This window comes from Styela clava, chromosome 3, assembly GCF_964204865.1.
Source record: "Styela clava chromosome 3, kaStyClav1.hap1.2, whole genome shotgun sequence".
NCBI lineage: Eukaryota > Metazoa > Chordata > Ascidiacea > Stolidobranchia > Styelidae > Styela > Styela clava.
The window spans coordinates 15,592,302-15,618,916 of record NC_135252.1 but is presented as its reverse complement, the minus strand read 5'-3'; the positions used below and the strand labels follow the sequence as shown (position 1 = coordinate 15,618,916).

At 35.5% G+C, this 26,615-nt stretch overlaps 1 pseudogene across 1 annotated transcript in view; it reads left to right on the top strand.

The window, feature by feature from the left end:
• The first annotated feature begins 4,211 nt into the window (after positions 1 to 4,211).
• Positions 4,212 to 26,615, top strand: part of LOC120342206 (xanthine dehydrogenase/oxidase-like) — a 28,071-nt pseudogene continuing 5,667 nt past the window's right edge. Inside the window, exons 1-29 of the transcript XR_013474756.1 lie at positions 4,212 to 4,277; positions 4,964 to 5,021; positions 5,584 to 5,680; positions 6,701 to 6,978; positions 10,515 to 10,598; positions 10,842 to 10,909; positions 10,983 to 11,226; positions 12,061 to 12,212; positions 13,149 to 13,355; positions 13,492 to 13,676; positions 15,837 to 16,011; positions 16,574 to 16,660; positions 16,742 to 16,856; positions 17,150 to 17,319; positions 17,783 to 17,905; positions 18,167 to 18,273; positions 18,416 to 18,536; positions 18,702 to 18,829; positions 18,947 to 19,034; positions 19,683 to 19,810; positions 20,164 to 20,314; positions 20,379 to 20,533; positions 20,726 to 20,894; positions 21,125 to 21,253; positions 21,613 to 21,740; positions 21,989 to 22,181; positions 22,329 to 22,517; positions 22,840 to 23,007; positions 26,447 to 26,520. The product of XR_013474756.1 is annotated as a xanthine dehydrogenase/oxidase-like (transcript). The remainder of the gene's footprint in view (positions 4,278 to 4,963; positions 5,022 to 5,583; positions 5,681 to 6,700; positions 6,979 to 10,514; positions 10,599 to 10,841; positions 10,910 to 10,982; positions 11,227 to 12,060; positions 12,213 to 13,148; positions 13,356 to 13,491; positions 13,677 to 15,836; positions 16,012 to 16,573; positions 16,661 to 16,741; positions 16,857 to 17,149; positions 17,320 to 17,782; positions 17,906 to 18,166; positions 18,274 to 18,415; positions 18,537 to 18,701; positions 18,830 to 18,946; positions 19,035 to 19,682; positions 19,811 to 20,163; positions 20,315 to 20,378; positions 20,534 to 20,725; positions 20,895 to 21,124; positions 21,254 to 21,612; positions 21,741 to 21,988; positions 22,182 to 22,328; positions 22,518 to 22,839; positions 23,008 to 26,446; positions 26,521 to 26,615) is intronic.

Sequence of the window (26,615 nt, the reverse complement as noted above, 5' to 3'; positions counted from 1 at the left end):
GGCTTAAAAACAATTCTTTCTGGAAAACTTCCTATTCCGTAGCAAATTACCCTAAAGTAACGTGGCCTGGTAGTAACGTAATGGTAGTAAAGTGAACGTAACTTTACGCATTTTCGATCGACTAAAAAGATGGATGTAGAAGAGAAAAAGAATTCAACAGAACGGGACTGTGATTGCTGCAGAAATTGACAGAGTATGCATCTGGCATGACGCAATAGTCATGAGAATAGGTGGACATTGCAACTTTCTAAATAATATTTGTTTTGTATATATATAATTATATTCTATCATCACTGTAGTAACAGAATTTTAAGTTTGCTCGAAGCGGAGCCATTTCTACCGGCAAAATTTGAAATTATCATTTTGTGCTGCGTTTGTAAAACAACATACGGCGTTTCATGGATAACCGCCACTGCGTTCATCGCTATACGAACGACCGGGACAATTATTAACCACTGTTCCATATTCCTTACAGCTTTTCATATCAATTATTTTTTTAATATGCTACGCTAATATTTGCAGAGGACACACGAACTCTGATGTGGAAAGTTATAAATTATATGGCTGAAGCATTTTCATAAAGAATTTCTGTAAACATAAATATGACAATTTGGCATTTTTCTTTTATCAAATTTTAGCTATATGTACTCTATAAATTTATTACCAAAATCCAAAAAAATACAAAGTTGCTGTTTTTACTGTATACCATAATAAAAACGGACTAATAAAAAACATTCAGAAAATCCTGCGAATCCAGTTGAAAGTTGCTGAAATTTTATGTTCTTGTTTTATTTCTACTTAAAAGCTATTCAATATTATTCATATTTACCAACATTAAATGTGGTGTTTACATTCATTATAGTCAATTCACAAAGCAATGAAACTTGTCGTTAAACTTTATTGTCCTTTTGGAATCAATAATTTTATAACATATCTGGTATGCCAAAACATGCACTCATGCAAACCTAAATATAACAAGCCGGCAGGCGCCCAGGATCTCCACTGATAGTTGAGGCCCTCACCCAGGCGACCGGTTACCATATATAGCAGCGCTTCTCAACCGGCGGTCCGCGGCCTCCCGGTGGGCCGCCAAACATCTCATGGTGGGCCACGAATCGTTGCGAAATTAATCGTATTTTTCCAAATTTTTGGTTAGATCTGGTAAATAATTCGACTTTTCAAAAGGATAGCAATGCTTTTCTCACGAGGAACCTAGTCGATTCCATAAATTTAGGTGTTCGAGCGTGACTGTGGGATAAGTCTGCTGTAAATCCATATCATTTATACCAGGGCTTCTTAAACTTTTGAACTCGCGGCCCCTTTTAATATATTAAAATTTTTCGCGGCCCTTGTCCACGTTAAATAATGTTTTATTGGCACTGCTAATTCTCAACTTTAACATGTCTACTCAATAACAAAAACAAGCACATATTTATTCAGATTGACGTTTCTCAATTATTCAGTGTAATGGGTACGAATGCTTTTTTCTGCATAGCAATGCTTTGATTCATAACACGTCATTTGAAACAATAAAACATTTAGAATAAATATGATGTGCAATATGTTTTCGAGGCGCACTCAGCAAATCTCTTCGGAAACCGCTAGCCTAATGATTAAACCCGTCATTGTTATGCAAACCGCAAATCGGGCTTCAGGATCAGAATATGCATTGTTATGCAAGCGCGATCATTCTTCCGTGTTTCCCCGAATATAGGACCAAGCCTGAATTTAAAAAAGATTTTAATATAAGCGCTCGATTTAAAAAAAGACTTAGTCGATAGCGCAACTTTTTTTTTTGACTTAATCTCGTGAAAGTGTGTCGTTTCAATTTTGCTGGGATGTCGCAAAATTCCGTGATTCGTGAACCTTTCAAACAACCCATATCTTCTACTTTCACTTGAAAAAAGAAAGATTAAATCGATCTTACCCGTGATGTTGCTATAATAGAAAAGTTCAATTCTGGAAATTCGGTTTTCTGTAGATAAAAATTATTTGACCTTGGTTCAAAAAGCGTTGCGCACTCCCATCTTCTTTGAGATTTATTATTTATATAAAGCAGGCTTTTCTACCAAAGCCCATTAATTGCGATTTCACTGACTGTCGTTAAGTTTTGTTTGTTCGTTCATATGAAACTCATTGGAAAAGGCTTTTAAAAGGTACCAATACGTATTTTCCCGGGTCGCAACTTGAGCATATTTTTGAAGAGCGTCACAATACGATGAAGTTCGAGAACCACTGCGTCCCAGTCGATAGCAAGAAATATTTTTTACTTTTTTTAAATGGTTAATAGTCTATATATAACAGTTATTTTAAATAAAAACGTGCTTTTATAAGTAAACGGAAATCGGTATTCATATTTTGTATAATAAAAAATCTCATTATTCTCTATTCCAAAAATAAGCCCTAGTGGTATTTTCGAAAAAAAATTGAAGACAGTGTCTTATTTTCGGGAAAACACGGTATTATGATGATGTATTCACTAGGAATCTTGAAATCTTTGTTTTACACTATTTGTATAACAATTGTATTTCGAATCAAGAGTCTGAAAAAAGTACAATATATATGGTACTTTGTGTAAAATTGGTGTTCTCTTTGCGGCCCCTAAAATTCTTTTCGCGGCCCCTAGTCTAGGAAGCCCTGATTTATACGATGTTGGTATTTTAGAGAACAGTAAACAGTAATTTATTTTTTTACAAGCGAAAATACGAAACAAACAGTAACGTAAAATAAAAATAATAAACAAGTCATGGTAATCGAGAAGCGTCGCCTGTATAGTAATGCCTTTATTTGTCCGTGAATACGAAAATAATAATTAAAAATCGATGATAATCAAGCAGTTTACCACATATTCTATGTCAACAGATTGCAGTGGTATTTTATTGTAGTTTTTTCCGTATTACGAAAATTGATTATAATCGGACAGTCTTGTTAACCCCACATTTTGCTTCTATTTTTTCATAATCCATGAGTTAGGTTAAACAAAATTGAATTAATATACGGCAGGGCATTTTAAAAGCTGGTATCGGTCATGGATTTGAACATTTTACGCAACAGAAAATTATCCAAATAAAAGTCGATACTTTTAACTATCATGACCAAAATTATTTGCCATAGCGTGGAAAAAATTACAAGTTATTTTCGGGTAGCTTTACAATGGCGGCTTCCCATAATTTTCACTTTATTAACGTAATAAAAATGAAATGCGTAAATAAGAAGTCTTGCAAGGAAATGGCGGCAATGCCCATCACGCAACGGCGCTAAATTGTTGAAAACATATTATGCGGCGCACGCCTGCACAGAAGATAACAAACAATCAGAGTGCCGATTATATTTAATCGTCATTATATACACTACACGTAAAAAGGCGCAGCGCTCTTCGTGAAAGTGGGCCGCATATAAAAAAGGTTAAGAAGCACTGATCCAGAAAACCTGTGCATGTAAAACGGCAGCGTTGTTAGGTGAGTGGGTCACCGAAACTATCAGTTCAATTTTGAGTTCGTTACGTGGACGTTCACGCGTGAGTGGTATACTGAAGCTAATAATCGAAATAATGTTCCGCAGGAAAAATTATTCCGCAGGGGGTAGCGTTCCTGGAATTTTATTTTCGTGTTGGTTTACGATAAATTGGCGAAAAGTAAGAGTAAAGTTTTCCAAAAATCGGCGCATATTTTTGCTGCTGCCATGGATAGGAAACACTAATCCGGATTTTCACTAAAACGCACAATACTAGAGTGTTAGGATAACCCACTTGATAAATTCCATTCAGAACTGTCTAGCCGTTTAGACGCTACAGCACGACATACAGACAGACAGACTTAAAGGCCTACTGCCAATAAGGGTCTCCTAGAGCGGAGATCAAAAAAATACTTGCATTGAAAATAGGTGACTTACTAAAACAGAACCAACACAGTTTAAACGAACATAAATGTTAAATATTACGTGAGTTCAATTTTATATTTCTGTGGCATTCAGAAATACAAGAATATTCATGAGTTTCGGGCAAGAGTCCTAGAAGACACAATGAAATTAATTTATTACTGTTACCCTGGGAACGTTTTTACAACTAAGTAGGGCCAAATAAAAATTAGATTACAATTTATTTAGACTTTTAAATAGGCAGAGATATGCTTTTTAGACACTTGAAGAAATATTCCGAAGTGTAGAATAATGTTTTAGTTTAATTTTTTAAGGTTAATTTCAGAATCATTATTTTATCTGAAGTAATGCAGTCGACAGTCAAATCAGATGTACTTAGTTTTTATGTAAACGGAAAAAAGGTGAAATTTTTAATAATAGTTTTTTCATTTTATTGTAAAATATCCTGATATGCGATCAATATGCACAATTTCAACACTTCAAAATTGATGTATCGATAAAATAAATTCAAGAACCCATTTCAATCACTTGTCTCATCATAATATAAAAAAAAATGGTAGTTCAGATAAGACAAAAAGACTATGTAATGTTTATAGTTGTTTATACTTTTATACATGTTTCAAGACCTAGCATGAGACGATTACGTGAATATCTCATCACATACCTAGCCGAGACTGGTCTTACTTACTTTCCGGCTGACTTTTCGCTTTCTTCCTCAAGTTTTTCTTTATATAAAAAGAAGCTTTAATTAGTAAAAAAATAAATTCAGTTAGACATGGACAAAGTTCCAGATCTAATAGTATATTAACAAACTATTTTGCATAAATAACCAACATTCAACGCTATTAGATCGGTTTATTTTACCAATAATGCATTTTTGATTGAAGTTTTTTTAAGTTCATCATTCGTAAGAATTTTCTGAATAGTTATAGAAGTGTTTCGTAGAAGTTTAGTGGCATGATGCAATTACTGGCATTGCCAGAGTACGAGACTGTCATGAGTTAAAAGCACTTGTGTTTCTTGTTATAGAGGCGAATTCAACTAGTTTACAAAACTTTTCATTTGCATAACTATTTACAAATTTCAGGTCGTGGAAAATAATGTGGATCCAGAAACAACGTTACTTACTTACTTGAGAAATGATCGTAAGTGAAATGGTGTTTACAATTTATATGCATATGTTATTCAAGCATGTACGACATGTTTTTCGAACAAGAAAAGTAAAAACAATATGATCCACGGTCGTTTACGAAAGAAGTATATTAATTTTTATATAAACATTTTTAGCAACTAAAAACAAGCTAATAATTTTAAGAATGAAACCATAAGTTTTTTCGAATATACTTCCATAATCCTTTTCTGTCAGAGCCATGAATTTCTATATATGTAACATTTTTTTTGTCAGCCGGTTCCATCACAAAAGTCATATTTTTCACCCGGTTCTGTTACAAAAAGTCATTGACAGTAACCGGTAATGCTAACCGGTTCGCTGAACTTATAAAATTCTATGAGACGGTTCTATAGAACCGGTGCGAACCGGCTGAATCCCACTACTGTATAAATGTAATGTTGGCACGACTAGTTTTTCGATTTTACTGGGTATCAACAATCATAATTGTGCAGATTAGCGGGGATTTTATATTTTTTAAATATCAATACATATCCTTTCTCAAATGTAACATTTCAAATATCTTTTACGATTTCTAGTTCGTCTCACCGGTTCCAAACTAGGATGTGGAGAAGGGGGTTGTGGCGCGTGTACTGTCATGATATCCAAGTGGGAAAGCGCAAGGGGAAAACCAAGGTAGGTAATATTTTCGACTTTGTTAGCTTTCCTTTGTCCTGGATACTACATTTTTCTACATTTCTACATTTTTTTAAAATAAAATCATATGATTTGTAAAGGGGTGGAATTCTAATAAACTCGGGCCTAGAAATTTTATATTCAGTTTTTCTAGTAATTATCTGATGCTATTATATAGGCTTACTATAATGATGAACGTTTCAGACAGGGTCGTATTTGGGCGATGAGAGGCCGTAGGCAACGCAATGACGTCAGAAATAATACATTATGATGTCATAATTGATGCCATTCACTTTTATGTATATTATATTATTATGAATGACATTTTAAATTGGGCAGTTACGGGCAAAATACGTACGTTTATCCCTCAAGTAAATAAGATAGTACATTATGAAACTCAAGGCAAGACAAAATGTGGTAGCACTAAACTACAGTTGTTAAATTTGGACAAATTCATTTATTCCACTGTATTTAATTTTTTACCTCCAAGTTAGTAAATATCAGAAACACGAATTATTAACTCGCTTACAAAATTAAATACATATCGGTTTTATAAAATTCTAAACCGTTTGTTCCGAGCCTTCTTTTCCACTATAAAAGTCGCCCCAAATAACAGGATTAACAACAACGATTTAGCGAATTGATCATTATGGCCGCTCCTTATCCAAAAGTCTGCAGGTATAACGATCCTTCGATCATCAAGTTTTCAGCTAAATACATTTGGTTAAGCTTGAGGTTTACACATCCGTCGTATTTGAATCATATTTCGAACGGGGAGAGGGATAAGGCCTTTTGTTTTTAAATAAACAAAATATAAAAAGCGAATGGTTGTTTGGACTTGTAACTAGCATAAGATAGCCTATAATCGTATATTGAAGCATGGAAATTTTGAAGAATTTCAAAACGATAAAAATACGAAATAACATGGCTATTCAAACAAAAACTTGCTTCGTATATTTTTCAAAAGGTGGTTTGTGTTGTTACGGAAAATTTGTCATGATATTTTTTCTATTCATTTAGGCATTTTTCAGTTAATGCATGTCTTGCTCCACTCATTTCTGTACATGGGTGTGCAGTAACTACAGTAGAAGGAATCGGAAGCACGAAAACTAAACTGCACGAAATTCAAGAAAGATTGGCGAGTTTTCACGGATCGCAATGTGGATTTTGTACTCCTGGCATTGTCATGTCGATGTACGCATTATTGCGTAATAAACAGATCCCCACTTCATCTGACATCGAGAGTTGTTTGCAGGGTAACTTGTGCAGATGTACTGGATATAGGCCCATTTTACAAGGTAAGATGTGTTGGTTATAGATATACACATGTGAAAGACATACAGTACAAAAACAGAGAAAATGCGCGAAAAAAAAACAAGTGTTACATGGCTAACTGAATTGATTTTGTGTACATCTGTAAAACGTTTCTCTAGGATATTTAACAGTATTTTAAAATGCAATAACGGTGAAATGTCATTCAACAATTTAAAGGCTAATTTTCAACAGTATTTTAAAATACAATGATGGTAAAATTCTATTCAACAATTTAACGGCTGGTATTTACAAAATACAATAACCGTAAAATGTTATTCGACATTTTATTGGCTGACTTTTTTAACAGAATATCAGAATACAATAACAGGTAAATGTCTTTTAACAATATAACAACTGTCTTTTTCAACAATATGTACAAATTGCAATGATTGAGAAATGTCAGCAACTTATAATCTAAGAGTACTGGGGATGGTTAATCGGTTTGCTGTTGTCAGATGGTGACCGTTTACAAATAGAGCCGTCCAAAATCAATATTTATTTTATTTAAACTGAACATTTCTCTCCAATGGTATAATCGAATGCATAAAATGGTTAATAACATGCCGCCAGGCGTGAGGAGATCTTGTTTTTTGTGCAAAAGAAACGCGAGAGATATCGGGACACCACTTATCGGCATTGTGGGTTTTGATTGTCATTTACGCACCAATCGGAACCGCTTACCTGTTGTAGATTGGCTGATTTCTGAGATTCAATTAGTTTTGCCCTACTTTCAGACAATTTTGACATTTGGCTGTCATTTCCTCATTCGCCCGATAAAGGATCATTTCGCAAATTAATTTTTAAGCGGATGTTATTTTATCAATTTGCACATTTATATCTTCAGCAGTGAACCGTTTGTTTTTAAACGATTAACCATGCGTTATAAACAATTTTGGGCGATACAGAAATTTGAGTACCAATATGAAGGTAACTAATTTTGTTCACCGACTCTACATCAAGTTGTGTTAAGAAACTGAAACCTATGGGCATGGGGTATATTCCCTTGGCTAACACAGACAATTCCCAAACTCGCAATAAAACTAAACAAAGGAAAATTGGAATAAAATTATGGCCTAACCCTAACCTGGTACACACACTACGGGGAGTACCCAATTTTGACCGTTGACTAAAAAGTGGTTCTTTTGATCATGTACAGACACCTAGTGAACATCAATTCCCCATTTAAACGTTAACCGCTGGGCTTGAATGGTTAACCGGTTAGCCGTTGCCACCGATAGAAATACAAACGAGCGTATATTCATGTAAGTCTATAAATCATCATCACTCGTTGAGCGATAGACCTACAGATGAAAAGGTTAAGGTTCATTCGTTGAATTATTTCAAAACCTCTCAGATGACGAGAAACCGTAGTTCGACTGATGTAGCAAGTTATAGGTCGACAAACTGCCGTCCTCGGGCAATTGGGGCTCGCAAACAAACTATTAGTGGCATAGGTGTAGCCAGGCCATGCTTTACCACTCGACTCTCACCTTAGATTTACCGTTGATGATATTTTCTTTGCGAATTCAATCAGTAAGCAAGATGATTCAGGTTGATTTGTTACATATCAATTAATTAATAAACACTATGTACAATGCGTAGGTTTTAAGAATCATTACAGAAAGTAAGTAACATAAGTTCTTCGCGCAATTTGCTCTGCCATGTAGAAAAATATTTGGATGAGTATACTAAATTCGGACTTATAAAATACGAGAAAAGAAACAGATTGAAAGTATAAGTTGGCATGAGACTGGCTTTTTCTAACATACAACCACAAATTTCAAGGCTGGCCACACATACATAAATACACATGCCCAACCATTGCAAATAGATACGTATGTCTTGGCTATACAATTAATTCCTTTTTATATGATATCAGCTATTATTGACAATAGTATCGGGGTATGTTAGGAAATGTTTAAAGGTGATTGTAAAACAAATACGGCTGCACGCAAGTTAGTGAGCAATAATGCTCAACAAACTAGTCAATGATTGAAATCCATTTTAAATGTTTATGTCAGCTATTTCCATAAAACTGCTCGACACAAACATGATCAGTGTACAATTTCGACAGCAAATGACCAAATACTTGAACATGGGGATCGGCAAGACCTCGGATTGCTGCAGAACAAAGCGATTATTCAGACAAATTACGAAATTACCATCCACGCATTCGAGGTAATTGGTGTAATAACGTCAACAATAAAATTAACTGTAACTTCTTAAACTTGGAAGCATTTTTTGACATTATAAAATGGTCCATATACCACACTGCCGATCAGATTCGCCATGCTCACCAGTTCGATTAGTTGTACTGTGGTTGTTATTGCAGAACATCCCAGATATCGTCTTGGTTAATTATTGAAAGTAGCAACTCTACACCAGGGTCGTCCCACCTTTTTGGCAGAAGGGCCACATGTGATTTACTAACAATTGCGCGGGCCACTTAACATAGCAGTTATGTCCTAGTTTTGCTACACTGACTACAGGTTAATGAAGAAACAAACAAAACTCTCACACCGAACTTTCACAAATATAAGAACAATAAAAAAAAGAACATACAGTAAAGTCAAAGTAGTTTTTTCTACACGTACATATTTCGGTGTGAAGTTTGGCACTGCTTTTCGCTAACAAGTTTGTCAATATTCGTTGAGATGGACGATGTGGCAATGCGAAGCTAATTATTCATATGATTGTCAGAAATTAGTGATCTCCGGGGCGATTTGACATAGTTCATCTGTGAAAAAACTTGCTCGCACAAGTAAGTGCTGCCAAATAATGAGGTCATGAAAACTGCCATTCTGTGAATCCTCTGAAATTTTTTTTAAAAACGTACTTTTTGTAAAATTCTAGTAATGGCAAGACTAAACCTCTTTTTCAAATCAGATTGTTAATTGTACGTTCTTTAGGCGCCAAAGCAATCCAAAGTTGTCAACTCATCAATATTTTGCTTCATTGCCGAAACATCAGGGATTTTATGTATGTACGTACCACGCCTAAACACACAGCATTGGCAATCATGCTTATTCCCCCTGCAGGTTTGATCAAGTAATATTTGATTAGTACTACATTTGAACGAGGGACCAAGTGATAAAATAGAAGAAGATTGTCTCACAGATCAGATAACGTCGAGTGGTAAGAGACCAAGTGTGTAAGCGACTATGGCACATTTATGTATCGCATGTCAGAAAAATAAACAAATCGTTTGTATCACATCTTTGTATACTACATTACATACACATACAAAAATAGAAGTTTTTTCAATTTTTTTTAAATTCAATTTCGAAAAATACAGCGAGGGCAACTCGATACTCTTCCGCGGGCCACATGTGGCAAAAGTGACAGGTGCTGGCTAAATAAGCGGCAGTAGACAAGGATCATTGTAGTTTATTGGAAGCATCGTTACATGGCATCTGCCAACAAGTCTAGAAGAAATGTTGTCACTAAAAAGCAACAACAAATTTTCAATACTACTAATCAACCAAATAATATAATAAGTGTATCATGAAAATTGTTTCAGCTTTCGAAACTTTCACCTGTACAATGGGTAAGAATTGCTGCAAATCCAACAAAATTGACATGGCCAAAGATCAAAAAAACGGAGGTATGTTATTTATAACCGAGTAAAATCTACCAGTGATCGCGTTTTAAAATGTTGAAGAGGTTGACACAAATATGTGATGATACATCTCTATATTTAATATTCATCAAAAGTTTGAAACAGTCCAAAAAATTGGAGTAATTGGCACTGTGGATAAATATTTTTAATTAACAAAGTCGTAGACTCTCCTTGAACAAAACTTTCAAGGTTTCATGTCAACACTTTTACTTTTTTACTGCTTGACAGAGCACGATGGCGTAAAATGGGACTTGTACGACGATTCGCAAGAGCCAATATTTCCTCCTGAACTCATGGTAAAGTTTAATATATATAACATTTTATTTGTATATATATCTCAATTACTCATCATAACGAAATATCTTTTAGATGTCTGGCAAACTAAACAGTGATACACCCAGATCATTGAAGTTTGTTGGAAACAACGTTACATGGCATCAGCCAACAAGTTTACGAGAAAGTTTGACACTAAAAAAGCAACATCCCGAAGCCAGAATTGTTGTTGGAAATACGGAAGTTGGAATTGAAATGCATATCAAAGGACGAACTTATACTCATCTTATATCGCCGATAAATGTAAAAGAATTGAACAACATGACGGAAAGCGAAGAAGGTATACGTGCAGATTAATTTGATAACATTGCAATATGTATGTGCTGATTTTAGTAAGTTTAGAATGAAGTTGCTATACGCGTGGTTTTCTGGACACGTTCCGATCTTCAGTATTAAAATTAGCGTCCGAAAAAGACGATAAAATATCCGAGATTTTGGTTCACAAATAAATGAGGCTGCGTGTGCCTGCCTTAATTAGGAGCTTCAACCCAAACCGCGAGTTACAAGCTCAAACTGTCTACATTGCATGAAATCATTAGTCTTAACCGTTTCAGGTTGAAGAAAATTTCGACTCTAGATGCTAACTCTAAGAAAACCAAATTTTGACCACAAAAACTTTTTAAGCTACGCAAGTCTCCCTTAATTGTCCATGGATAATGCTTATTCATGTTAAAACGCTTTGTTAGTATCTACTGGAAATTTATTATTTTAACCCAATTAGAAATCTGAATTTCCGATTACCAAATACGAAGAATTCCAATTCAAACTTCCATTCTGATTCCTGATCTGGGCGAGTTAAACTCAAATTCAGGCGTTTCAGAGCTAATATAGAGTTTTTCATGCTCTGTCCGATGCCAATCGACTAACAAGTAAAATATTCTGCATGCTCACAATGATTGAAGAAAGGAACAATGACATATTAAATAACCCCGCAATTGCAAGTGCAGCCATCCATTAGTACATAATCACTCTCACGGTATTCGAACCTGCGTTCGAGGTGCAAGATAAGTAGCGGTGCTAAATCGAGAGTATATCAAACTCCCGTTACAGTGAATCCACAAAGTTCTAAATCGATGCCTATTTAGATAAATTTATCATACTATAAACATTACAGGTGTTTCAATTGGTGCAGCATGTAGTCTAACCGACGTCGAGCAATTCCTTAAAGCTATAACCAAGAAAAGAAATGAAAAGCAATGTCAAGCCTGCGGTTCAGTGCTTGAAATGTTGGAGTTATTCGCGGGGAGTCAAATTCGAAATGTGGCGGTTAGAATAATTTTTGTATTTTGAGATGTATAACTGAATATAGATCTTGGTGAGGTCGAATTTTAATTCTTGTTGTTATAGTTCAAGGCTTCCCAACGTGGTCCAAGTGAACACCCAGTGGTCAACAGCGCGATTTCGAAGGGTCCACAGACAAAAAGTGCTAATATTATTTAAATGAGTACATTTCATTAAAGTTGTTGCACTTTTCATATGTTGTTGGATAAATGAAAGACCTGTTAGATTAGTGCTTGGATAAGTGTTACATTAGATCTCATTGCTTGTGAATAACAAAGCCACCACCACAAGATTCTCACTAAAACTTCTGTTAGTCTTTTTAACAATAAATTTTGTTAGAGAATTAAAAACTTGAATTTATTTGAAAAAAAATTGGGTACCGGTACTAGAAAACCAGTCGGCAGTACCCGCCCAATATATGCAAGGTGTTTTAGGGTTCTGATTTGAAAAGGAAAATTACAAAATAATTGAATAAACCTATCATAGTTATAATAATAAAATGCTTTGAGCATAGAACATTTAAATTGGAATCAAAGTGAATATGCAAACCCGAACCAAACGATTAGCTCAGTTCCATTGGACAAGCAGCAAGTGATTAGGACGAGCAGCAAGTAAACTTGGATATTTTAAATAAACACTTGAGGGTCCATACAAAATTGAATAAAAATTTAAGGGTCCACAGCGATAAAAGTTTGGGAAGCCCTGATATAGTTTAATAAGCTATTAATTTAACAAACAATTTTTCACCTAAAAATCGAAGAAAGTTCTTGTGTGGTCTCTTCGATCTTTCGTATATATGGCTTCCGTTTCAACAAACTGAAAGAAAGGGGATCTCAAAACAACACTGGAGTGTTAGACGAGAAAACCTTACGAAGTGTAAATATTTCGATATAACCATTTCACTGTCATTGCTATTTTTAGTGCATTGGTGGAAACATCATGACAGCAAGTCCAATATCGGATCTCAATCCCATTTTACTTGCGGTTGGAGCAAAACTAACTTTTGCTTCATCAAGTTCTGGTTTGAGAGAAATTCAAATGGATGAAACTTTCCTCACTGGGTATAGAAGAACAAACACCAAAAGCGATGAAATTCTAGTTTCTGTCACTGTACCATTTCTAGATGAGGTTGGACATTAGTGAATTTTTTAATATTAAGGAGTACAAATTTCGCTTTTATCTTTAAAAGTCCAAAATTTCTGCAAATATTTTATGTTATAAATTTTTACAATTAAATGTTGTTTTTTACTTATATCCTATTCAGAATGACATCATGAAAGCGTACAAACAATCTAGAAGAAAAGAAGACGATATTGCTATTGTCAATGCTGGCATGTATGTTGCGTTTCAACCAGGAACCGCAGTAGTTAAGAAATTATCAATGGCCTACGGAGGGATGTCAGCTGTCACGAAAATGCCCATCCAGACAATGTCAAAGGCTTCTGGAAGGTTGCAGTACTATATACTATTCTTAGTTAAGAGTGGGTATGATTGTATGGTCCCTATCGCCACCCAAACTGCTTTCACCGTAGAGCACACATTGGGCCTCCGTATAGCCAGTCTGCAGGTCTGTACGATTTCAAGAGCAGTAGTGGCCTGTGGGCAATCTCTGGTGCTATTGCCCAACTGTGAATATGGAGTGATATTTTGTGATTCAATGTACGGTAACATCAGAAATACTTGAACAGACCATCCAAACAGACCATTAACCTAGTTTGTTGTATTGACTTTAGTTCAGTAATAGACAATAGTGAGCCAGTTTATTCCCGCAGTTACGCACAATTTAATCCATTTATATGACTATCACTCCAAATATTAACTAAATAGATAAAAACAAAACATGAAAAGTAGAACTTACAAATAACAAAATTCCAGAGCTCAATGACAGCGGCGCGCTCACTAAAATATAGAGAAGAAACAAGAGAGCTATGCTCAAATATATGGACACGCAGAGTCACATAATTTTGATGACGTCATAGCGAAAAAAAAAGTAATTGCCTTCTGGAGAAAATTTTTATCTTTAACCACTAAAAATTTCAAAGCAATTGGTCCAGTATTCGAAGAGAAAAGTGACTTTTTAAAAACGTGTCAAGCGGTACTGAGTTAGCAGTCAGGCAGCATCTTACCTGTACACTGTAGGCCATATACGGTAATTGATCACAGAACAGTTGTTCCCTTGCAAATTTTATGTTGTTTACACTTTAGGACAGATAATTGATCACAGAACAATTCTTCCCTTTCAAATTTTATGTTGTTTCCAGTAGACTCTCATCAAAATAAACAAATATAGTAGGCTACAAGTGCTACAACGCTTGCATTACTGCACTGGTAGGACCGTGAAAGAATAAGTTACGGTAATTTCATTGTGGTAAGACACCGGTACCGGCACCAGTACCAGTATCGTACTTACGTACTGAGCTACCAGTACCGGTTAGCAGTCAGCCAGCATCTTACCTGTACACTGTAGGCCATATACGGTAATTGATCACAGAACAGTTGTTCCCTTGCAAATTTTATGTTGTTTACACTTTAGGACAGATAATTGATCACAGAACAATTCTTCCCTTTCAAATTTTATGTTGTTTCCAGTAGACTCTCATCAAAATAAACAAATATAGTAGGCTACAAGTGCTACAACGCTTGCATTACTGCACTGGTAGGACCGTGAAAGAATAAGTTACGGTAATTTCATTGTGGTAAGACACCGGTACCGGCACCAGTACCAGTATCGTACTTACGTACTGAGCTACCAGTACCGGTACCGAACCTGTAGGTCTGATATTCCGTTCCGCATACGATAGGCTATAAAACTTGCATTGCAGCATTAGTAATACCGCGGAAGGAATAAGTCAATTTCACTGCGTTACGGTACCTGTATGGCAACTTACCAGTACCGACCTACAGTAGCTGTAGTACTGAGCAAGACAATCGATCGCGAAACCGCTTGAAATAAGTGTAAAACAGTGTTCCCATGAGTAAAAATAAATACCGCGAAATTTTGTATGAAATATCATATCTCATAAGATTCATATAAAATTTAAGAATAAACAAAAGTAATAGCCTTCTAGCGAAAAAATTAATCTTTAACCACTGAAAATTTCAAAGCAATTGGTCCAGTATTCGAAGAGAAAAGCGACTTTTTAAAAACGTGTCAAAGAACAAGAACAAGAACAAGAACAACAACAACAACAACATAATATTGAAACGATCGTTATGTCCACTACGTGTCCAAAAAGCGACCTGCGAGAGAACTCACGGATGCCAGATTATTGGTCGGAATAGACAGTAAAGTTGGCTCAGTAAAATATATTTGGGACCCCTGTGTTATAAGGCATAGTCTATAGGAATAATGCATACAAATAATTATCATTCTTGAATTTTAAATAAGAAACCATTTTATTTAACCGAATATGAATCTACTGAGCTTAAATAAAATTAAATAATTATCGCAAGACTGGCACGACTACTGGTATAGATATTGCGAAAGACTTTTCTAGAACACAACCTAGTGTCCATAACCTAAATGAGGGAACTTTTCCTACAGCAATTACACAAGACATCAGGTTCCAGTGAGAAATAATATAATTTTAGCACTTTCACATGTTACAGAAAATGGGACAAAAGTTTACTTGAAGATATTTGTTGTTGGCTGAGTGAAGAAATGAAATTACCACTTGATGCTCCAGGAGGAATGATTCAGTATCGACGTACTTTAGTCACGTGCTTCTTTTTCAAGTTTTTTCATCATGTGGGGAAAAGTTTAATAGACAGGGAAATACAACAGGTATATGATAATAATAGAAAAGTAATTTATGTAATACAACTTGTGGAAATTATTGGCGCCATGCTAAGACATCGAAATTCAATTTGTTTCTATTTTCCATGATTTAAATTAGCTCTTGCTTATATGTTCAAATCGAACGTATGAAAATCTTCCTGCTCCTTCCGGGGGCATTGGAATTGGTTAATTTTAAATCATCTAATGATATCGAATACAAATCTAGCTTCAAATTTCAAAAGGATGAATAATAATCTGCTGAATATGATCCGCGAGACTGTAATCAGAAATAATTTGAGGCCTTCACAATTATAAAAAAATGTATATATGCGAAATTACGATGATTTCCATAATCATTCAATGTCTAAAAAATATTTCAATTATCTCATAAACCAGAATGTATTAGGGTTTTCGTCTTATAATTAGCATTCACAACATGATTGCGCAATGCATAATTTTTTTTATATATATCTTTCACTCAACCGTTTATGTCATTTTTTGAGTGCAACTAATGATATCGAATACAAATCTAGCTTCAAATATCAAAAGGATGACCCCTTTTTAATAGGTAGAAAAAACCAAGACAGATCTTGACGTACTACAGCCTATGTCAACTGAAACAGAATCATTTACTGCCACTCAGACTTGGCAAGAGGTACCGTAATAAATTGATTTGATTACAATATTCTTCAAAAAAATAGTCTCGCGCTTAATTTTATACTCACTGTACTTGAAGACGTATACAGAACAACCAAATTATGATACAATTGGAAAATCTCGTATGCATGTGTCTGGGATAAAGCATACTACAGGAGAAGCAGTATACATTGACGACATTCCACTACACCAAGGTACGTTGAATTGCCATATTCGTTGCTGGAATAGAACTTTGTGCCAATGTTTGTATATGGGGTTTCATTGAAATGTTTTCTTGCACTCACCTGTAAATTTTGCATACACATACATTGTGGAATATTCTTGTATGTTTCAAACTCATACAATAAAAGCTAGGTTCAGAAAGTTGTGAAGAGAGTATGTTTTCTTATTTTGCATCAAATTTCGTCAACGTAAAAATACGCGCTTTTACATACATTCCATCGGCCACTGTTTTTCAATTAACCACATCATACATATATATTATAAGGGGAAGTCCATCTTGCGTTAGTGTGCAGCACTCGAGCGCATGCACGAATAACGAGTGTTGACTCAAACCTGGCTCTTAAATCTCTTGGTGTTGTGGACTATATCGACAGAGGTGACGTCATTGGGGAAAATGACATGCATGAATTTGGTGAAGTTTTTGCTGACGGCAAGGTAAATAAATACTTAAATCCTACACCACTTCTATAGCTATGATTGATTCATGTTCAACCATACAAGAAAAAGATTTTCCGCGCATTACTATTACAATTTTTCTCCATTTTAGGAATGTTTTTACGTGTTAGTGTCGATTCATTTATATTTCGAAAAACATCACATTGTTCCAGAGTAATCAAACAGCTCCTTTTACAAATTACTGCCACCGATTTTACCTCAGTCTTATTCGGGGCCGTTTTTCAACTATTGCAGTTAAACTAAGACATACCTAAATTTTAGAAACATTAGCAAAAACTCACATAGAAAACTAAAAGCACAAAACCGGTCAATGTTAAAGAAAATCTAAAAAAACGTACGGTAAACTATCATTATATAAGAATATAATTTAAATTGCGTATAAATATCTAACATAAAAAACAAGCATAGAATGATATTAATGAATTTTTTATAAATAATGAAGGTAACATGCATTGGTCATGTCATTGGGGCCGTAGCAGCTGACACTCAAGCACACGCAATAAAAGCAAGCTCTTTGGTAAAAGTGACTTACGAAGATATACAACCAAAAATCATTACTATCGAGGTGAGATTGAGATTCAGTTTTTGAGCATTGTCTTTAATAGTTTCTATCAAGCTTTTTTTAATTATTTGTCTCAATCTGCTTGAGATAATGTGGAAGACTGCTTGATTCATGCTACAAGTTCGTCATCATCGGCATCTATGGTTACATTAAGTTTAAATTCTTTTAGTAAATCTAGTTACGATTTATACATCAAGTATGAAAATATTTGCTACAGTTTTGAGAATTATGGGAGATAAAAATTATGACTTCCGACTGTTCCAGGAAGCCATATCACACAACTCATTCTACGAATCCTCAACTAGACTTGTGAAAGGAAATGTTGATGATGGTTTTAGGCTTTGTGATAAAATTATCGAGGCTGATTTAAGGTAAATATAAAATTATTGCATCCGTCTCACCAATAGTAAATAGTGTATTTTACTGCTTTACCGGATTTGCTGAAAGTTCAAGAAAGTCCAATAAAATTAGTCAGCGATGGGTGACATCATTGACATGTTTCATTTTCTACAGGGTTGGTGGACAAGAGCATTTTTATCTAGAGACGCAAGCTTGTATTGCAATCCCAAAAGGTGAAGATGGGGAAATGGAAGTTTTGAGCTCATGTCAAGATATGAACGAACTTCAGAAAATGGTGAGAACTCTAAACGGATAGCAAGATTTAATTAGTACAACTACCGTAGGCATAAAATCGTGGGTTGAGGGCTTTATTCACTTCATTTTATCTTGTACATAACCCTAATAGAAAAATATACAACCTTGCTAAGTATCGAAATAACATTAATCATCTATTTGATAGGCGGCGATGTGCCTTGGAGTAGACAGAAACAAAGTAACAGTCAGAACAAAACGTCTTGGTGGGGGTTTTGGTGGAAAGCAAAGTAGATTCCATGTTGTGTCAAACCCAGCTGTTACGGCAGCACGAAAGTGAGTAAACTAATACATTATAATTTGTGATGAAGCGGTAAAGTATTTTCTTGAGTCAATTTAAGTTCTGATTCCATATTATAACTAAACCCCCGTGATCTATTTTGCATATTTCAGACTAGGAAGACCAGTTCGATGTATTTTGACAAGACAGCAGGATATGCAAATCACTGGAGGAAGACATCCTTATTTGGGACGATACAAGGTAATCATTCTAGACCAGTGGTTTTTAACCTTTTTCTGTCGTTGCCCATTTTTGTTTCACAAAAATTTCTGTGACCCATTGAATTTCCACGCCAGAATGAAACTACAAAAAAAACCAATGATTACTGCAATATAGACACTTTCACTTTAATAATTAGAATGAAAATTACCACTCAGCAACAAAGAACAGCAGCATCATTTAATTCTACTGCAATCAAAATTCGGGGCTCCCGAAGTATGCGAACCAAGATGGCGGACATCGGAATGTAATATGTGTAGTAGGTTAGGGTTAGGCCATAATTTTAGGTATAAATACTACGGGAGGCTCTTGGCTAGTCTTCGAACTGATAATAGGACCAAAATAAGGAAAATTGGAAAAAAAATATCGCCTAACCCTAACCTGTTACCCATGTTACGTTCCGATGTCCGCCATCTTGGTTCGCATACTTCGGGAGCACCCAAAATTCAACTAAAGGGACACAAATGAAACTAAATTTATCAATAAAACTTGCAATTTTCAATAGGTTTGTGGCCCACCTGGAAATGTTTCTATGGCCCAGCAGTGAGCCATGTCCCACTGGTTGAGAAGCTGTATCTAGACTATGTGCCCAAAATATAGAATGCATCCGTGAAATTTTTTTATTTCTAGGTTGGATTTACTAATGAAGGTCGTATAATGGCATTACGCGTGGAGCTGTACAGTAATGGAGGAAATACTGCTGATCTATCCTTCGAAATTATGTTGAGGGCAACCACCCATGCAGACAATTGCTACAAGTGAGAATGAATTTTAATACTTTGAGATTGAAATAACTTGACCGCTTATGAAACATGTACAATCCGGAAGGATTCGTACCAAAAGATGATGCACAACCTGAACAACCCTAACCTGGTACAATACTATGTTCAGGTTGTGCGCCATCTTGGTACAAATACTTCGAGAGCACCCAAATATGTACGCAAATACGATGCAAACGGGGGGAAGGCTAGTTGTGAAAATCGTGTCTTGGTAGTAGATTTGAAAAGTCAGTGTTTCTTCGATTTTAATGTCAAAGCCTAATATTATGCAAGTGCTGTTCTACTATGTTCTTTGGGAAAATGATGATAAAAAAATCTTTTTGTGCTTTCAGTATACCGCATATGGAAGTAATTGGGCGCATTTGCAAAACAAATATAGCATCAAACACCGCATTCCGAGGATTTGGAGCTCCACAATCTATGATAATTGTTGAAGATTGGATTACACGCGTTGCTGATACTTTGAATAAAAGCCCAGAAGAGGTAGGACAAGAAATAAACAGTAAATAAAGCTACAATTTTTTACTACAATTCACACAATTTTAAGATTCGTGAATTGAACATGTACAAAAATGGTGATAAGATATTGCATGGACTCGTGCTGGAGAACTTCCAAGCAAAGCGATGTTGGGATGAATGCATGGAAAGATCGAATTTTATCGAAGCACGTAGAACTGCTGAGGAATACAACAAAAATAATAGGTAAATTACTTTGTAATATGCTACAGTTTGAGCAGGATCCAAAATATGATGGTTCATTCCTGCTTGGCAATATAGTTTAACTAAACCCCAGCAACTAAGTCAGTGATTAAATTATCAAACTCAGATCATTGTAATTGGAGTTTTATGAAATATAAATCTAATGATAACATATGTCATATTATGCGGCTGCAGATGGAAGAAAAGAGGCATCGCATGTGTACCGTCCAAATATTCCGTTGGATACGGCGTAACTTTTTTGGAGCAGGGTGGCGCTCTTGTATTGATCTACTCTGATGGTACAGTGTTGTTGTCTCATGGAGGAGTTGAAATGGGTCAAGGGTTGCACACAAAAATGATGCAGGTATATTGTGTTGCAATAAAAAATAGTATACAGCTAACGATTTGCAAATATTATGATTATTGCAACTAGGATCTTATAAACTAGATTCTGGAAAGTTTCTGATGTAGCATTCTATTCTGTATTTTTGTATAATGATATTTTCCATGAGATAACTCGAACTTTTCTGAGTAATTTGCAATTATATATATTTATTTATTTTATTTGTAAGTTTATTTTTGCTTCAAAACCAGGTGGCAAGCAGAGAGTTGGGAATACCAATGAAGTTTATTCATATTTCTGAGAGTACGACAGCATCTGTTCCAAACGCTTCTCCATCAGCAGCGAGCATGAGCAGCGATTTAAATGGAATGGCTGTTAAAGTTAGATTTATGTCACTGATTTGGTGGTCGAATGCGTGAAATTTCCCTTTTTCTTTGCAATATAACTCAAAATCTCATCAAGTCTCATGAAATTGAAAATATAATGAATCATGATCTTGGGATTAAGTGTCATCATATGCAATAAAAACATTTGGTAGTAATATATATATAGGTAAAATATGGCCTGACCTATAAGTTGATATACAATATTAATTACAAGTTTTTAGGTTGAAATTTCTAAAAAGAAACTACACACATCTTGATTATGTATAAGAAAATTTTAACCCCTAAAATGAATAAACATTCTCGGATAAATTTTTCCATTGCATGCTCACGCATAAATTATTTTATTTCATTAGAATGCTTGTGAAAAGCTATTGAAGAGACTTGAACCATTGAGAAAACGTAATCCCAACTTGGTGTGGTCTCGTCTGATCGAAAAAGCTTATATGGAAAGAATAAGCCTTGCTGCAACGTGATTTTACAGGTAAAAGTTTATCCGATGATTTTGAAAATTCAATTGTCATTTGAGTTCCTAATGACGTATTCCTATTCAACTGAAAAAAAGATTCACCTCTAATTCTTATTGAGACTAGATTGGAAATCAATGACAAAAACATATTTTTTATCTAGCACAATTTATTCCCTCGAAATGTAATGATGTCATTCTCTCCAATGCCATTTGATCAATTACCGCTACCAAAAACAAATGACATTGATTTTTTGCAATGGTAGGTCACCTGGAATTGATGTAGAATGGAATCAAAAAACTGGTGTTATCACTGGAAATATGTTCAATTATTTGGCTTATGGAGCAGCAGTTTCCCAAGTTGAAATCGACGTATTGACTGGACATCATGCTGTGTTGCGGACGGATATTGTTATCGATGTCGGAAACAGCATAAATCCTGCAATCGATATTGGACAAGTGAGACATGATTATAGATTTAAAAGATAATCATTGTTGACTACAAAAATATTTTTTATTTTTTTCAGACGTACCATTCCATTTCGTCTACCATTTTCTTTAGATATTGCTAAACTAAAACGCGTTTTGTATTTTTTTAAATTGTAGATCGAAGGCGCCTTTACACAAGGATATGGCATGATGACACTCGAAGAAAAGCTTCATTCACCATCCGGACACCTGTGGCATACTGGTCCTGGATCTTATAAGATTCCAGGTTTTTCCGATACCCCCAAGAAGTTCAATGTGCATTTCCTACGGAGCTGTCCCAACGAAAAGGCTATTTATTGCTCCAAAGTAAGTGAGTTCAACATTAATTGAAAATCTTTATAATTAATTGTTAGAAATTACGTATGCAAAGCCGAGTGAATAGGAAGCAATATTGTTTACTGGTGAACCCGACAGATCTCTAATGTAGCATATAGTTTAACGTCAAGTAAGAGGATTATCTATGTAACCTTTTGTTGTATTGATTCTCACTCATTTCCAGCTTTGAATTTTTTCAAGTATTTATATTTCACGTATTTATTTTAGGACAATTGACCGAATAGTCGTTTCTGATCAAGTTTATTTTTGTTGTTAATATTATTTTTAATTAAAAATAAACGTCTTTATTTAGGCTGTGGGTGAACCACCATTTTTCTTGGCAGCTTCTGCAATGTTTGCAATCAAAGATGCGATCAAGTCTGCACGCTCAGATGCCGGAATTGTCGGTCCATTCAGACTTGACAGTCCAGCAACTTCCGAAAGAATTAGAATAGCTTGCGAAGACGATTTTACCAAAAAAGTAAGTCAACATATCGTCAGGTAGCATTGAGATAAACTAAATCAGATTCTCCATAGATTGCATCTAAGCAACGACAATTACCGGTGTGCTACTTAAAAACAAAATATCCCGTTTTAATAGGTTTTGAACAATGTATATTTTCTTCTCAGGCTAATGAAAACGAAATGCTCAATCAAGGACAGACGCCATGGGCAGTTAGAACATAAATGTTACGAGATAAGAATACTTTGAAATGAAGAAAAATACATGTCTTGATAATATTAATTATGTTAACTTTATGCCATATTATTTTGTAGTCTATATTTGCTAATTCGTCAACAAAACAAACACATTTATTATAAATTGGCTTGTCCTGCTTCTAATTCTCAAATCATATGCAAAAGAATTGATCGGAGCGATTTTGCTTGCTCAATTTTTATTCTTGCTTTTTATTTCAACATCAAATAGTTGTCATTTGGAGAAGTCACGATTCTATACAGTTAACACAATTACTTCTGATTTAAAACATTGCTGCATATAACTGACTTTTTACATTACATGTGATTTATTTTACTTGCTTAATCATATGTAAAAAATAATACGATTACAGCAACAGCAACGCGTTTGATGAATACTGAACAATGAAATCTATATATTGATAGTTTTTTATCAGTTGTTTTTAAGGCTACCACATGTAATCATAAAATTTTGTGTAAGAAGGTCATAATTACGGCAAGAATCACTTATACTCAATGTCAAATTACGTAGTTTCAGGCGTGATAAGCACTTTTGTTATAGCTAATCTGACATTCCTGTCGCTCTCATCTTAGAAATATTTTTAATTCGACATTTTTGATTTTACGTCAGTTAGTCCTTTTATAAAGTTCTTGATGAACCATCGACTATTGTTAGTTAAAATACAGTTTATTATTATTAATAAAAATATCATGAATCACAGTTCGCTACATCTTCTTGATGGAATGAAGACATGGGTTCCCGTGCATGGGTTAGAGGAGGACATTCGGGATAATGTATGATTGGTCGTGTCGCAGTGTAAGTTGTAATACCAACTGTGGTTGAGAGAACCAAAAATGATGTATTGCAAATGAGAGTCAAAAGGGTGACATCCCAATTCAAACACTTCCTCGAGGTTTACTTTTACATGGTGGCAGTTCTGATAAACTGTATAAAACTTGGGGCAATTGATTATAATGAAGTAATCCGCTCGATTATCTTTATTGGTTGACGTCCGGTTACTAATTAAAAGCTGGCTTTTCCGTCAATTCTATTATCTGGGGTAAATAAGTTGTTTAGAACTGACGCGATTATTTAAATCATTTCAGGAGAGGTTAATTATTGTGTTCTTCAAATAGGAAAAAATTAACGAGCATGTCAGTAATGATTTTAGCCTTCTTGTACACTTGTCGCAACCTGGAAGGTGGCCAGACAAGAATGGAGAGGCGACATGCTAAATCGGGGTCACGTGGACAGTGGTGCTAGGAGTGTTCCAGTTTCTCAAAGATTGGTACCCAAAATCAGGAAAATGGTCAAAGTTGCGTCAGTCGTTAATTGTTTACAGAATTTCACCGCAACTACAATACTATTAAAAACCGTCAGTTGTTAATTGTTTACTAGCATTTCGCCGTAACTTCAATACTGTTGAAAAAGCGCCGGTCGTTAATCGTCAACTAGTATTTTGACGTAACTTCAGTACTGTCGAAAAGCGCCAGTCACTCAATATTAACTAGCAATTTGCCGTAATTCAATTATTGTAAATACTGTTACAAAACGTTAATCGTTAACTAGCATTTCACTGTAAATTTAATCAGCGTGCATACTGTTAAAAAGCGTTGAACGTTAACTAGCATTTCGCAACAATTCTAATCTGACCAAAATCAGTCTACACTCTACTGTAGAGTCTACAGCAGGGGTCACCAACACGCTGCCCGCGGGCACCAAGTCGCCCGCAGGGACCATATAAGTCGCCCGCAGGTCTGTTTTGAAGTACTCAAATAACGGCACTCATCAGTAAGCTACATCTATTGGATCTCCGCTCTTTAGGAGACCCTTATTATCAGTCGTTCTGTCTGTCTGTCTGTCTGTCTGTCTGTCTGTGTATCTGTCTGTCTGTCTGTTTAGATGTAGCGTCTTAACGGCTGGACCAATCTGAAAGAAATTTTTCACATGGGTTATCCAGCCACCCTAGTATTGTGCGTTTTATGGAAAGTCCGGATGGAAGTTTCGTTTCCATGGAAACAACGAAAAACTCGCCGATCGTTGGGAAATTTAAATTTTTTTTACAATTCATCGCCATTTTCTCGCCAACCAAGTCGAAAATTAAAATTCCAAGAACGCTACCTTCCGCATAGCAAAATACTTTTTCCAATAAGTTATCTTTAGTCTCGATACTCCATAAACTGGAGGAGCCTTAGGGATTTTAGTGGAGATTATTTTTCAATTTTCAGCCACAATATACCAGTCACGCGAGTAAGACTACGAAACGCGCAGCGTTTGAAATGAACTCAGCGGAACGCGCAGCGTTCAAAATGAACTGGCGATTTTTAGTGGTGTCTCCTATTATCTGTTAGTAAACTGAAATGATGCGGGCCTCAAGCAATGGCGGAGATCCTACTGGGCGCCTACCGGCTTGTTGATTTTATTCTTGTTTAAACCTTATATGAGAAATGGAAATGACAACATATTAATTATCGTAACGGTGAGCCTTTTCTATATGTGACGTCGGTAATGTCACGTGCAAGGTTCCCTCTAAGCTGCGCAACTGCGCAATTGCGCAGTGCCACCAGAACATTTGCGCAGTAAAATCTCATTCTCGCGCAGTTGCAACATTTCGTTATCAAAGCGTGGCTCATATTTTATATGTTATATTTATTAACGCTTAACTAGAATGCTCGTTCTATGTTTCAGGCGTATTTTGGTGACCACAGGTCATTGTGAAGTCACACACGTGTATGTCACGCTAAAGTACATTGATTTCTGTATGCCGGTGACGCAAATTTATCGCTGTTCCGCGTTAAGGAATCTGATAATCTGCAAAATCAGAAAAAGCATATATATTGACGCACTACATCAGTGGTTCCCAACCGCCGGTGCCGGTCCACCAAGCTATTTTGCCGTTCAGTGGGAAATTTCGTTTTGTTGATTTTCTGCCGTTTCGATCGCTTTATCGAATCCGAAAAGACGGATTTACGTTGGTTTATTACGCATTTCTCTTCCGCCGTCATATTACTGTTTGGTGAGGGCGGTATTAATCGCCTGGCAACGTCTTGGCGCCGTGTGATCCCACTTTCCGTTTCCGATTCATCGCAAAATCGCTCCGTCAAATCTCGCAAGATTCATAAACCTGGAAATCAGCATGCGTGCTTTTTCCGTTCTGCGTGCTTTTCTTCATTAATATTACCATTCAAATATAAGGTTATGAACATTTCTTTGTTTAAACTAGAAAACAGTCAAGAATTGTATAATATTACAGAGTATGCCTTGGGAACCAGCAAGATATGAACTTGCGGCCCAGCAGTTGGTCATGAGACGCGCAACAAAAACATTAAGATCTTTTCTAGATGATGCACAGCAGGATTTTGACCCCCTGGTCCCAAGTTAGAAACTACTTT